This window comes from Pleurodeles waltl, chromosome 8 (genome assembly GCF_031143425.1).
Source record: "Pleurodeles waltl isolate 20211129_DDA chromosome 8, aPleWal1.hap1.20221129, whole genome shotgun sequence".
NCBI lineage: Eukaryota > Metazoa > Chordata > Amphibia > Caudata > Salamandridae > Pleurodeles > Pleurodeles waltl.
In genome coordinates, this window is record NC_090447.1 from 37,913,746 (window position 1) to 37,927,002 (window position 13,257).

Below are 13,257 nucleotides of genomic sequence, written 5' to 3' on the forward strand. Positions count from 1 at the left end.
ACTTGACAATTAGATCCCCCTTAGACTGAGCAAAAAAACCCTGACCTCAAATAAAAACTTTATGGCTCTCAGCAGAATTAGTGGAACTGAAAAAGAGAGTGTACAAAAAAGAAAAGGAAATGGAGTATTGGCTATAATGAGTAATGCAAATTAACTAAAAAAGTATTTAATAGTGCTAACTTAAAAAGATGCTTAAAGGTATCACTGTGCCATCAGGAAAGCTCAAATGGATGACCTGGGATTGAGAATTGACAAGTCCTCCAATTCCTCGAAAGGAACTTTACAAAATTGTCAACTCATTCCTGAAACCTGAGAGCCAGAGTTTGCGACTAGTTGCAACTCAATAGTAAATTACTTTCTCACAAAAGCTAATCTTATTTATGATCACCTCACCATGAATTTTGATCTTAAAGTCAAGGTGAGCAATACGATTTGGGGAGTCAGGATTAAAGGAGAACTTACTGCATTCCCTCAGATCAGCATGGTGGAAATCATCGACATAGCCAATTTTAAAAAATCATGTTTCCCACTAGATCCAGAACCCATTGACATTCTGCTGAAAGGTGGGGAAGCCGTAGTCTTAGCTCTCACGGATTTATATACCTTATCTCTGAATAGGGGCAGGGTGCCTGATGCATGGCAGCATGCAATCAACCATCCTGTTTCTCTTCTCCCTGGAGTCAGCAAAATTATGGACAAATTGTTAAACAATCATCTCTCAGCATTCTTACAAGCAAATTACATTCTTCATCCCACTCAAACTGGATTCAGACCAGTATGCAACATAGAAACCCTGCTACTGGCAGCGATGGAAGAGATAACAATGGTTCTTGATAGGGGAGGCTCAGCTCCTATCATTCGTCTTGATCTAGATGCAGCTTTTGATACTGTCTCATATCCCGTCCTATTGCAGATGTTTGAAGAGGCAGGGGTCACGGGGTCAGCACTTAAATGGTTTTCCGCTTTTTTTTTCAAACCACAGCTTCCAAGTTAACAAAGGTCAATTCCTCTCAGCCAGACATCATTTGAAATGAAGCGTCCTTGAAGGCTCTTTCCTGAGTCTGACATGATTTAATCTGTATGTCCGTCCTTTATGAAATATAATCTGCTTCTTGAATTTTTCTATGATGTCCTTTGCTGACCACACTCAGATTATTGTTTCATTAACTCCAAAAACAGCAATGACCTCACAGCAACCTAATCTATGCCTACAGTAAGTTGATGATTGGGTGTCTGATAGCTGTTTGAAGTCCAACTGCAACAAAATAGAGAAAGTAGTTGTTGGTAGCAACCCATTAATTGGGGACCAGCTTAGAGGGCCTTCTGCTTTCTGCAATCACCCTTCACCCAAGTTGGAAGTAAGTAGCCAGGAATACTTTTAGAAGGCTAGCTGTTGCTGTTCAGAGATTGGTGGCTCAATGCTTGATCCTATCTCGCCTTGACTACTGGAACCCCCTTTATTTAGGGAGTTCATGTTCAGACATTGAAAGTCTGCATGAAATTCAAAATGCTGTTGTCGGGATCCTCTTGGGTATCCTTGGGTGTCCCGAAGTCTCATACTGCCTTTTCGTTACTCAACATATTGCACTGGCTACCCATAAGCAAGATGATTCAGTTTAAAGCGTTGTGTATGACTCACCACACAAAACACAAACCAGGCCATCGCATTCTCAATCAACTGATCTTTCCATACAGAGCGCTTAGAACAACCAGCCTGCTCAAGCTACTTTTCCTTCATTGCCTTCAATCTCTGGAACACCTTGCCCCTCACTCTCAGATCAAATAACAACCTTTTCAGTTCTGGAACACAATGGAAAACTTACTTTTTTGATAAGGACTCCTTTTCCAAGCTTAACCTACCCAGAGCTGGGAAGCAAGTTGAGTAGCCATGTTCTCAATAAACCTAACTGAATTGAATTGAATTGAACTTAGTGATGACAGACTCCTAAAATCATAGGTTTTATCTGGGGAAATAGGACTTTAGTTGAGGGCATTTTTTGTCCTCCGATGAATAACTCATCTTTAAAATATACATTTTAATGGCTATTGGTTAGTCCTGGTATTTTGCCTTACTTAACTCTCCTTCTGCTTGTGTTCTTGAGTTTGGTAAGACTTGCTCTCTCTGCTGATTCAATGTATGAGGGGAGGATTGGGCCTGATATAAAATTTCTAGAGATTGTGGTAGATAACTTTGAATGGTACAAACAACATCATTGAATCTGATGTTTTTAGTATGATGTGGTACAACTGCTCTATCAGTGCTACCTGATTTTTTGTGTGAATTGTTGGCAGTAGTTCTATCATCCTCCAGCCACTTGCTGTTTCCTTCCATGGGATCATCAAAGCTTTGCAAAAATCATCAGAGATAGCCCTTTGCCTATGAGTCAAACAGGATGCCAATCCTGCACACTCTGTGTTCAAGTGCATGTGCCAGCAGAAATTAAAGCACATACGAGGTCAACTGCCTTAGTTTGTCTTCAGTAGGGTAGGAGAGTAGCTTGTCTTCTTTTTTCCCATTTCCCTTTTTCCCATCTAGGAGCGTGTCCCGGAGGGATTTATACAAGTTTCGATTCTCTTCTTTGGTGGTCTACACACTGTTATATCAAATATTATTAAAAGGAAACATCTGTGAGAGTTTAGTTACGTACATCTCAATGGCTATTTCCAGTTCATACAAATGAGTAGTTTTAACTTAAAAGTCAAGGACATTAGTGTGTCTTAGGAAAACAGCAACACACTCCTAAGTACCACAGATGGTTACTATAGTATGGACTTGGTGTTAGGCTACATTACGTTATGTTATGCTATGCTATGCTATGTTGTTTTATGTTAGTCAGATTTGTAGAGCGCAGCTTATCACCTGATAGGGTATTCAGGAGTTGCCTCTAATGCAGACAGTATTGCTAAATCTGAGGTATAAATATCCAACTCTTTTGTCCCCTTAGGCAGAATGTGAATTAGCCTCTGTGTGATATATATATATATACTGGAATAACTGTGGGTGCCAGTTGAGAACCCAGTAGCTACCACTTATAGAAAGAGCCAAAATATTTAGGGGCAGATTTAAGAGCCTCTAGCGCCTCCTTGTGCCATATTAGCATAAATCTTTTATGCTAATCTGGCCCAACAAGGCCAAAATCGCTGCACCACTTTACAAAGTGGCACAATGCATGCTTTGCACCACTTTGTAACCCTTTGCGCTACATTATTGTAGGAGGCTGGCCTGGTTTGTAGTGGGTACCTTGGTTACTTACACCTTATACCAGGTCACGTTATCCCTTGTTACTGAATGTAGTAGTGTTCTAGCAGCTCAGGCTAATAGAGGTAGCTATAGCACAGCAGCTTAGGCTGAACTAGGAGACATGCAAAGCTTCTGCAATACCACATATAGGAAGAGGGGCCCCTCAGCACTTTAGAGAGCCCTCATGATACCAGACAGCACCCACAGGAGTCCCAGGACATGGGGACAAAGGAGGTGCAAAACGTGGTTGGTGCAGCACAACAAAGGAAGGTCCCACACCACCGGAAAACAAATCAGCAAGTTGAGCGTCACAGGATGGAGTGCTGGGGACCTGGGCCAGACTATGCATGAAGGAATTTTGCAAATGGTGCACAGAGGCCTCAGGAGGTGAAGAAGATGCGGTGCACAGGGATACCATCTCTCTCAGGGAAGGCAAGGTCTTACCTCCTCCGAATTCTGTCAGCAGGACCTCAGGACAGTCTATGTCAATGGAGTCCAACTCTGTGTTTCTAGGAGCAGGCTCGTCACTGTGAGAGGAGTCCAGGAGTACCAGTCGTCGACTTGGAATGTGCATACGTGAGAAGGGGAGTAACTCCGTCACCCCACAGGAGATTTCTTCGGTCCTTCTGGTGCAGGATGAAGACAGGGAGTCCCCAGAGCGTGCACACCATGGAAACTGTTGCAGTTGCTGGCTGGAGCTGAAGTTGCGGAAGAAAAGTATCCCTTGTGCATAGTTTGTTGCTGTTACAGCGGTTCCTTGAGCAGGCTCTGGTTGATCCGAGGTCAGAGGATGAAGTAGTAGTTGCAGAGGATTCCTGAAGGAAACTTGCAAGCAGAATCTGAAGAGAACCCACAGGAGAGACCCTAAATAGGCCTGAGAGGGGGATTTGCTACCTTATCAGGTAAAGACCTATCAGGAGTGGTCTCTGACGTCACCTGCTGGCACTGGTCTCTCAGAGCCCTCCAGAGTGCCCCCCCACACCTTGCTAAGCAAGATGGCTGAAGTCTGGGACACACTGGAGGAGCTCTGGGCACCACCCCTGGGGTGGTGAAGGCTAGGGGAGTGATCACTCCCCTTTCCTTTGTCCAGTTTTGCACCAGAGCAAGGGACAAGGGGTCCCTGAGCCGGTGGAGACTGGTTTATGCAAGGAGGGCACCATCTGTGCCCTTCAAAGCATTTCCAGAGGCTGGGGGAGGCTACCTCTCCCCAGCCTGTAACACCTGTTTCCAAAGGGCGAGGGTGTAACACCCTGGTCTCAGTGGAAATGCTGTATTCTGACTTCCTGGGCCTGAGCTGCTCAGACCCCAGGAGGGCAGAACCCTGTCTATGAGGTGGCAGCAGCTGTAGCTGCAGTGCAAGCCTCAGATAGCTGGTTTGGCAATACTGGGAGTCCATAGTGGAGCTCCCAGGATGCATGGAATTGGCTCCCCAATACCATATTTGGATTGTGGGGACAATTCCATGATCTTAGACAGGTTACATGGCCATATTTGAAGTTACCTTTGTGAAGCTACATATAGGTGTTGATCTATTTGTAGTGCACATGTGTAATGGTGTCCCCACACTCACAAGTTCCCTGGAAATGGCCCTGAACTATGTGGGGGCACCTTTCCTAGTGCAAGGGTGTTCTTACACTTAGTAACTTTGCACCTAACCTTCAGCAAGTGAAGTTTAGACATATAGGTGACTTATAAGTTATTCAAGTGCAATGAAAATGGCTGTGAAATAGTGTGTGCACTATTTCGTGCAGGCTGCAGTGGCAGGCCTGTGTAAGGGTTTGTCTGAGCTCCCTATGGGTGGTAAAAGAAATGCTGCAGCCCATTTGGATCTCCTGCAGCCCTGATGCCCTAGGTACCTAGGTACCATATACTAGGGACTTTTAAAGGGTGTCCAGTGTGCCAATTGGAATTGGTAAATGAAGTCACTAGCCTACAGTGCCAAATTTAAAAGCAGAGAGAGCATAAGCACTGCGGTTCTGAGGTTCTGGGTAGCAGAGCCTAAGTGACACAGTTAAGCACTATACAGACACCCACATTAGGCCATAAACTATGAGCACTGGGACCAGCAGGATCCCAGTGAGACAGGCAATAACATACTGACATACAGGTAAAAATGGGAGTAACATGCCAAGGAAGATGGTACTTTCCTACAATTATGCCCACAACAGGCATAATGTATGCAAAAGGGGCGTTCCCCCGTTAGGGGGCCGAGGAAATGACGTAAAGAAATCTAAGAGATTTCTTTGCATTATTTTTTTCTGCACTTTTAACGCATGCTCAGAGCAGGGGTTAAAAGGAGGGACACCATTGATTACAGTGGGCCTCAATGGGCTTTGTAGGATTAGCGTAACTTTTCTTAAATCAGACCCTTAGTATTTTATTTGAGCAAATATGTATTTGGAGTTTAATTTCTTCTGAAATATAAATATCAGGATATGGGATAACTGCAAAAATGTATTGAAATGTTGCGAGACTACAGAAGAGCAGGATTACAAACCTTGGACTCATAACACAAAGTTCCACATTAGTAGAAATAATAAATCATCATCATCATCCATCATCGTCATAGCTTTGTTTTTAGATTTAGCTATGGAAAGCTTTGCCTGCCCATCACTGTAAGTGTCATCAGTATACTATATATGAAGAGGAGCCATGTGGCACTCCTTTTCAATCTTTGCTTGTTGGAAATACCATTCACATCTCAGGTCTGCGCTCTCTACAGCTATTCAGTGTTTTAAATGTCAGTCAAGACATATAGATATTGCAACTGCACTGCAGGAATCCGAGTCAGAGAGCACCCAAAGACAAAGATATCCCTTCCTCACTAGCACTCTACACATCTGCAGGGCTGCAGGTAGGTTTAGATCCCAGACAGGGCTAAAGTTTCCTTTGGGGCACATATCCATACCCTTACCCAATATTGAGAATATATTTACAAAAACACACAAACCCCCTCCCACACACACACAGACCATGACATACCTATCTTTATGAGGACCGGTCATTGACCGTAATGATGTGTGTATTTACTATTCTAACTCCACATGTGCTTTGATAGTAGGGAAGGTTATAAAGTGGACGTAGGCAAATATAACTGCACTTTTAGGCCAATATTTATGAAATATGGCGCACAACTGTGCTAACGCAGTTGTGCGTTATTTTTCTTAACGAAAGCGAACGTCATTGCCTAACGCCATCTGTGTGCAATATTTATAAAATGACGCACAATGGTGCTAAGGAATGGCTAGCGTCTCAAAAAAAGACTCTAGCCGGTGAGGGATGGCATTAGGGAAATGGCACTAGTGGGTCAAGAATGACGGTAGGCTGATTAGCGGCAAAATATCTGCCGCTAGTCAGCCTAGCATCATTTTTTGATGCACAAGCAGCAAAGTATTGACTCCTGTCTAAGTATAGACAAGAGTCATTACCACTACTCCAATGCCCACTACAGGGGATCAGTGTCCCCTGCGCAAGCCCAACATACCTAATGTCAGCCAGGGGGCCCCATGTAAGGGGCCCCCAATGGCCCACCACACATGTACACTTACCTGCAACTTACCTGGGATGGGCTCCCACCTTCTGTAGTGTCCCTGTGTTATGAGTGGTGGTGAAGCTGGGGGTTGGGGTGGGCATCTTTGTACCCATCCCATGGTGTTTCCCCATGGAAATGGGTCTACCTGCACACTAATGCCTGGTCTGACCAGGCATTAAATAATCGCGCTAAGTGGGCTTAGCACTATTATTTAGGACTGCCTCTCACTTGCGCATTGTTTCAGCATTGGGTTTAAATATGCCGATGAGGGACTAGCGTCATTTTTATGAAGGGAACGTCTACCTTGCACAGAAGGTGGTTTGGCGCTTCCTAAAAATGGCGCTAACTCCAAAATGTTGACGCTAGATGGGTCTAGCGTCAAATTATAAATATGGGGTTAAGTTAGCGCCGCTTTAGCGTCTAAATAAATGGTGCTAAGGCGACGCTAACCTGCTATAAATATGAGCCTTAGTTTTTTGATGCACTCGCTCGAAACTACCTAGATACACTACAGGGACCGGTCCTCGTAACGCACCAGTCCTCACAAGGATAGTGTTTGTCTGGAACTGACACTGTTTACCCACGCCATGAGGACCGAACCGCTATCCATATCCACACACACACACCCACAAAACACAACACACACGCACGCAAAAACACAAACCCCCACACACATACAGAAACCATAAGATATGGAAAATATTTAAATATTTCACAGTTCCCTGAAGTATATGGATGTCATCATCCTGGAGACAGCCCTCTAACAAATGTGCTGTGTTAGTATTTTAAGGACTTCTGCTATTATACAGCAAGGGTTTTAAGGGCTACTGTTATTATGCAGCAAGGAATTCTAAATTATGCAGCAAGGGTATTTAATTTATGTGGCAAAGCACATATTATGCGGTACGTCATCTGACCTAGAAATGGTTTAATCAGAAATCTACAAATTATGCAAATGATGGGAAAAGTTATATCGCAAATGCAATAAATCCATTGTTATGTGCTAAATGCCACAGTATCACATAACTTCACCGGCCTTCGCTACGGTTTATTGATTCATCAACAATTTATTAATGAACAGTTAACAAAACCTAAATATTCTTTTTTCAATCAGTGACCATTGTTAGCGGTACTTTGAAGAAAGTCTTAAATCAGGCGAAATACCATTACTATTATGTATTGTGCCTTGATGTAGGCAGGGGCAATTTTCAGGTAGGGCACATATAGGAGTATTGCATTACGACCTCTCTGTCTTTACCTCCCTTTTCTCTGAAATGTACCTTTCTATGGGATTCTTTTTTCCTTTGTAACCAAAGAGGTGTACATATAGAACAGGGATGGAAGACACAAGGCAAGTGAAGACAATAGAAGAAAAATCTCACCCAAATATCTTGTTTGTCACCGCTGTAGAGAGAATGACATTGAAAAAGATGCGTTTCCTTGTAAAAAAAGTATGCAGAATTTAATGTAAACCTTCAAGCTCTATATATACACTTGTGTTATATTAATAGAGAGCAGTAGTCCACTAAACATTCACCAAATCACCATTACCGTGCTTTTCCTACAATGGAAGGGATAGCCTGGTTAGAAATGGAAGTATACTGAAAATTCTACATGAATTAATGTAAGACAAAATGATACATATACATACATACATACATACGTTTACGCTTTAGGGACCCCATCATGTGTTTTTCCTGGGGCACCAAAATAGGGGATGCTAAATAGGTAATATTTATTTCTTCATAAGAAAGTCCTTTTCTCAATTGACCTATATTTTGAATCATATTTTGTGACACTTGTAGCAGATAAATGCTGGGCTTGCTCTTTCTCTTCTTAACCAAAAAACAGACTTTTGGCTCATGTCATCATTGTCTTGTCCATCTTGATTCAGCCGCCTGGCTTGGCTGGTAGTCAGAATCTAGCTTAGGTCTAGATGAACAGATTTGCATTAGATCACACAGTTTAGTATTTATGAACACTGTGATTAAAGCACAAATCCCCTGTGCCCAGTTCATGACTATTTAGCCACCAACCCAGTGTTCACATTTCCTTACACCTTGCTCCATTCTGTTGATGTAGCACATGAATGCTCAAAGCATAAAGTAGACTATGATCTCACCAACTACCATCATCAACATATCACCACTATTCTCACTTCCAAGTACATTCTAGCATGTGTCCTTCTCTTTGCAATAGGTTACCATTTCACTTAATGATTCATTCTGCTTTAGGACTGGTATGTGACATTCTGATATATTATGACACTTGTAGTCTTGGTGCACTTCAATTGCACTAAATAGACTGTAGCATTTGATATAAATGATTTGGACATGAATAACAAGGATTGCAAATGGTGGATGTGATAACATGGAGGGTGAGTGGGCCACCCTACATAGCACTAGCAACACTCCCTGATCACCAGCATTTTATTCACATCATGTCCTTCCAGGATTATCTAATTTGCCTGCTAATCCCACAAGGGAACTCCACATCATGTTATGCCTTTCAGATGTTGTCTGGAAATGCAAAGCTGTCAAGTGGCCCCATATTGTGTGACACATTATGTCAGATATGTATTTTCAGCTAGGGGTACATTTGGTGTTGGGATTCTTATATTAGTGAAAAAGGAATGAAAGTCTAAGAATGCAAAGTAATGTTGTACAAAAGCCAGGAATGACTGAAGAAGTGCCTCTTGACAGGAATGCACATGGCCTGATGAACTACAGGGACCCAGCACACACTACCCTGAAAGGCACTTCTAAAATGCAGCCATTTTCAAGTCTCTTTGATTTCTTTTCAGTTCATTCATTCTTTAGTATTGCGTTCCATTATATTATTTATATAGCATGTTATATCCCTAATGAAGCCACATAGTGCCCCCATTCACTTCAGGTTCTTTGCTCATTTGGAATGCATGGCTGGTAGGGCTTACATTGCACGTGGCCTCAGTAGGTGATAAGTGAGGTACAAGAGGTTCCTCCAAGCACTTCTTCCTTCCCATCTCTCTCTCCCACTCTATTTGCCATTTCACATTCACTCCTTTAAAACTTAACTAGTTGTCTTTTAAGAAAGCAAGGCACTTAGTTCATCTTCTATGAGCAATCAGAGGTGGTGAAATATGAAGACTACACTGCAGGAAAGTGCTTGTGAAAGGTTGGAGGAACTGAAGCATTGGAACTAAGTCATACTCTTTCAGATGCAATGGCCTGTTAGAGATCTCGCACAGACACCATAAGGAAGAGTCTCTGAAGACTTTTTAACAACTGGGTATCATTTATTGGAGAGAACTTGTTTACTCTCAATTTATGTCTGTGCTGGATTCAATGGAGAAACCCTTCACTATAAAGGAATGTAAAGGAAAGTGGTGTTTTAATTATTAAGGGAGTTGAACTTTTATAAGCCTCAAAAGTGTATATGTTTCTTTCACATTTTTACTACTCAACTTGCATTGATGTTGTTTAGTAAGAGAGAATAAACAAAAAATAAGACATATCAAAGTCTCTTCTGATTAGGGTGAGTTGGCAACTATTCAAACAACTCCATGACCAGCTGATGATGGCTAGAATGCACATAGGATATACGCAATAACACAGCTATGTTATATAGCTCTCACAAGCACTGCTCATAATCAGTGACATTATTCATCCATAAAATGGCCCTTCTTATGCTTACCTTAGTCCTTCTGTCAGTGCCTCAACTTTTGCCAAAATTCAGTGTTGAGGATAAGTTAGGTGAAATTATTTGAAGAGAGCAAAATAATTAGAGCCCTGGAATTGAATACATGTTGTGACACTACAAATACTCACTAAATTGACTCAGACCTGGCATTATCTTATCCAGCTGGAATACATCATGTCACACTGAGACACCACACCAGTTAAGACAAAATACATAGCAAAAACCACGTTTTTCACACCTGATCTTGACAAGCAAGGCACCTTTGGAGAATTCTAGTCAAAAGTACTGAAGAAGACTGCAAGATTCCTGTTAGTGGGGTGAGCTGCAGACATCCCAGGCTCTTTGGGCCAAATTTATTAAACGTTTGCCAGTGCATGTCACCAAACTCGACCCCATGGTTCAAAGATGTGACTGTTGTGCCAAGTAGCCTAAATGTGTGCCAGTGCCTGTGAGCAGAGCAGTACCTTCATATGTTATTAGATATGGCGCTCTCCTGCTCTTTCCCTCTCACGCAATGCAGAGCAGCATCTGTGCTTGCTGCATTATGTTATGTGAATTATTATTAAATCAGCAACTTCTTCATTCTCCATCTGTGTATACTTTACAGCTCTGAGGCGAGGGCACTCACCAGTGGCCAGCTTGTCTATGCCCGTGCTAGGTAACAACACTTCTGAGGCATAGTTACTAAATATGAACTGCTAATGCTGTCTTCCCCTGCACTGATGCACTAACTGGCTGCCTAGCACCACACATGCACTATTGCACCATGGTACAAAGATGTCTGTGTGATTTCTGGCATAGATTCTGTACTAGAAGCATACTTTTTCAGTACAAAATCAATGGTTATACACTTTTTTAAGCATTCAACACATTGGATGTTTGCTGTACCGTGCAGCACACAGACAGTGTGAACCAGGAGGAGAAATAAAAGTGTTTCTCCTGTTGTATGCTTCCATCAAAGAGGCATTATTTTCTGACTAAATGCCACACCTAAAAACATTTGTAGATATGGCTTTGAATTAATAACCATGGTTGGTGGTGTTGGAATGTCCAAGTAACACCTGTGGAACACCACTTTCATGCAATGTAGCCCAAAAAAGAACATAGGACTACTTTTCACTACAAAAGGACAAAGTTCCAGCGCAAAAAAATTAAGCACTGGACAATTAATCTCCATCAGTAGTTTGTGCCTCTTTGTGTCCATTTATGCGACTTTGGTAAGGTGGAGTCACGTAATAGGAATTGTGATGCATTTTACTTCTGAAATGCAAACAATTAATTTGAAAACATTGTCACTCTGTGTGAGGCTTAGGCAGAGTGCACAGGCAGTGCAGGACGCCCTGTTTCAGATCAAAACATGCAAACTCTGCTCTGTAGGCTGCTGCTTGATAAGTGCAGGAGGAGGGGTTCTCATCCTCTCAGTCGGGTGAGCCTAAAACACAGCCCAGTGTGCGCCAGTGCAGGAGGAAAAGTCAAGAATACGCCTAATGCCTTAAATACAGCGCATTGTTGCCCTTTCCCAGTGACGCAGTGCAGGACAGCAAGGTGACGTAATGTACTGCAACACTTTCTTATAGATATGCTGCACTGTGTTTAGCTCAGACCATTTCTTCAAACACAGAACATAGTTACACAAAGCTCAGTGCCTAAGGAGAGCTGGGGATGACTAAATTTCTTGAACAAATATATACATTTATGTATTTGCCAAAACTTCTGCTTATTCAACATGCATCACGGAGATTAGCAGAATGATTGTATAGTATAATCCATTAACCTGTGAACAACCATACGATAAAGAAGGGAGGAACTGCAGCATCCTGAGTGAAAACCCATTCAAGCCGCCCTTTTTGTGATCATCAGTCTTATACATCATCAATCAAACACTTTGGCTTCTGGCATATGTGTGCATTTAATCATGATCTGAATCCCAAAGATTTCTGCATTCAACTGAAATGGACCTTCACTCAATTCACTGTAAACAAGTAATTTTTAGGAAGATGGGGCCAAATATACAAAGGGTTTTTGAGGTTGTCATCCCTCTGAGGTGATAAAATACTGGGGGGCATATTAACAAGCCCCTTGCGCTACTGGTGAGTCCTTTTTTGTGACACACCAGTGGCGCATAGTGCAGACCCATAACTACGAGACCACACAAAGACACGTTGTGTGACTTTTGATGACCTCATAGATATGGTGCAAGGCAACGCAGCACAAGTCACTGAACTCCTTTAAACTGCGTCAGAGAGGCATTCCGTCGGAGTTGCAAAGCGTGTTCCAATGCAACACCATGAGTTTTGGCGCAATCCCAGATTTACAAGGATCTATAAATCTGGGAATAGGTCAAAACTGAATGCCTACCCAGGGGAGGCACAAAAAGAAGAAATATCTTTATTTATCGTTGTTATTTCCTCTTTCTATGTGTGTGAGGCAGCTGTTTGTGTCCCAATGCAGAGGGAAAGGACAGAAATTAAGTGTACCTTGTAAATATGGTGCATTTCTGCCCTTTTCAAATGGCATAGGGCAGAACAGCTAAATACTTGCAGCTCTGCCCTATTCCAATTCTTGGAAATATGCTCCAGGGTTTGTGATTGCAAGAACCTTTTAAAATGTATAGAAAGCTCATGTTGCAGTTCGTAAACGTTTATTATGAATTGCAAACTTTGGAAATCATTACAGATTTGTAATTTGGAATGGGCTTGTCAGCGCTGTCCATTACAAACTGTGATTCAGTAAGTCATGCATCAATGGCTTGTAACCGTAATTTTGGTTGCAAACCATTAATCAGCTAGTGACTCCTAAGTTA